Here is a 2,557-nt window from a genome sequence, read left to right as displayed (position 1 = left end):
AAGCTTCCTCCCAGTCACGATCAATTAGTCAGTTGCATGAACCCAGTCTAATTGGTTATTAGAAAAGCACAAACATAACATATTCATTCACAGACTCAAATGTAAAATGTTTAGCTAACTAGCTGTCTTTTCTCACATATATGAAAACAGAAACGTTTACCAAGACTAATAATAATGTGGTTTTCTAACACCTGTCTACCATTGAAGTATTTACATTTAGATTAAGAGCTAATGAACTCTTCTGATGACATCATGTCACCAAACAGTGGTGCAATTATGGCAGACAGCAGTGTGTATGGCTTCTGGAGTGGGCGTGTTCCTGATGGGATTGACAGCTGTCTATCTCTGCAGGAGGACCAGTGAGTACTTCTGATTCTGCATAACAAATAATTTGCAAACATTTTCCTTCTCATATTAATGTTAGTGCCTTTGACATGGGTTAATCTTTCAACTCCTTTTGATCATATTGTATAGGTTAGACTATATTCAATATAATTCATTTAGCCTAATTTGTTTTTCAGAGAAAACCAATTCTCAGAGGTAAGAATTCCCTTGTGAATATGATGCAGATTGTATCAACCTTTAGTTCTGTATTGTCCATGATGAGATGTTCTTACCACAACCTTCTTATACTTTTATGTTGTACAGACCTACAACCAGACAGGATGATCACAGCCAATGTATGTTCCAAAACTAAATACATCAAACACTGCACACACTACTAACACAACTACACACATGCATGTACAAACACAAATTCTAATTTAATTTTTATTTATTTTCTGTTGTAGGTGATTTGGTGATGGGAGCTATGAGCAGTGCAGACATGTTGGATTCAAGGGATGCTGGGATCTATTCTCTCATCACCTCTGTACCGTCCACGTTTTTGCCCTCAGGTGAGTTTGTAACAGAATGTCTTCTATACCCGTCTTCCTGACCTGGGATGTGAATTTGGGACCCTCAGCACAATAACACTTAATCACTCAATGCCAACCATACTGACTTACATTTTTCAGTCAGAGCATCTTGAAAGCGTGAGAACAGAGCTGTAAGTCTCCAGGGTGGTTTGAGTTAGGAGGAGAAGTGTGAAGTCACATCAAGCCCTGTTATTTTCACTTCTCCTGACCCCCCCCCCCACACACACACACACACACACAGACACACAACCTCTTACTTTGTCTCTCTCTGTGAGATGCAGGTCCTGTGCAGGTATCTGCAAATGAAGATGTAAGTACAGCAAAAATAATAGCCTTGGATATAGATACATACTTGTTTTCGTACGGACAGGCAGACAGTCTGAGGGACAATAAGGACCTTTCTCTCTCTTTCCTCCAGGCTGATTCAGAGAATCCAGGGGTCTACAGCCTGATCACTTCTGTACCATCCACATCTGTACCATTAGGTTTGTCTATTTAACTATTTCCCACTGATTCATAACATGTAGAGCTTTTTATAGGACTCAAAGTTGTTTAGGCTTGGATGTTGGTCTGAGGTAGTCATATCAGTAAGCATGTATGTATATAAGTTATACATAAGATAATGTGTTAGAGCATGAGAATAGAGCTGTACGTCTACAGGATGGTTTGTGTCAGGAGGAGAAGTGTGAAGGGACATTAAGCACAGCAAAGTGACACGCAGAACCACACCCACACTGACACGTGCACACCCACGCACACACACACACACACAAACACTCACTCAGGCTCCTTCTGTGTTGTACAGGTCCTTTTGAAGAAAATGGAAAGTCATCTGAAAACGACAATTTAAGTTAGAATCACCCACTGTGTTTGGTGATTGTGATCGACTCTCAGTTTCAGATTGATGTTACATCCTTTTAAATGACATTACATTTACAGTACTGTAGAATTAAAGGACTGAAGTTAAACTGTCTGTTTCTTTTCTCTAGTCTGATACGTACCACGTATACAGCTCAATCCCCGACAGACCAGCAACCTCAGCCCAGCCTGATGGGTTGTACAGTCTTCTGCAGACACACTGAAACTACACCACTGGCTCTCTGTATGTCTCACAGAAATACTCCTTCTTTCAGGATGTCCTTTAATTATCACACATCATGTTACTGTAAATAAGTATCTAATACATCTACTGCAGTGCCGTTTCTATTTATAAGCGACATACAGTAAGCAGCCGCTAGAGGCCCCTCCCCCCTCCAAGTTTTTCTCTTGTTATGTCAGTCACTGACAGTCACTCAATTATCCCATGTCAGCTAAGATTTTATAGATTGCTAAACAAGTTAGTCTCGCCAGCTATCTAAGCCATGTAGTAATGGCCGAATTACTACCCAGGGGCCCCCAATGATTTTGTTAGTCACTCTCACTCGGATATCAAATGAACATGGCATAAGTCATGGCCAAATGTGTAGAATTGCAGTAAATTATCTTTAAACCCAAATTGTATTATTTCAACGACAATGACATAATGTGTTGAATTGCAGGAAATTAGCTTCATAACTGCAAAGTTCTCTCCGCCCCATGGCGAAATGTGTAGAATTGCAGGACATTAACTTTAAACCTCCAAATGTTTCTCTCCGCCGCCA

General features: G+C 40.3%; 1 long non-coding RNA gene across 1 annotated transcript; it reads left to right on the top strand.

Annotated features, from left to right (window-relative positions):
• Positions 1-271: 271 nt before the first annotated feature.
• On the top strand, positions 272-1,321 carry LOC123725603 (uncharacterized). Its single transcript, XR_014379721.1, has 4 exons — positions 272-359; positions 522-540; positions 649-680; positions 792-1,321. It is a non-coding gene; the product is annotated as an uncharacterized LOC123725603 (long non-coding RNA).
• The last annotated feature ends 1,236 nt before the right edge of the window (positions 1,322-2,557 follow it).

The sequence above is a fragment of the Salmo salar genome, chromosome 12 (assembly GCF_965601325.2).
Source record: "Salmo salar chromosome 12, fSalSal1, whole genome shotgun sequence".
In the NCBI taxonomy this organism is placed as follows: Eukaryota; Metazoa; Chordata; class Actinopteri; order Salmoniformes; family Salmonidae; genus Salmo; species Salmo salar.
The sequence above is the reverse complement of the archived record's forward strand: the minus strand, read 5'-3'. Positions and strand labels throughout refer to the sequence as shown.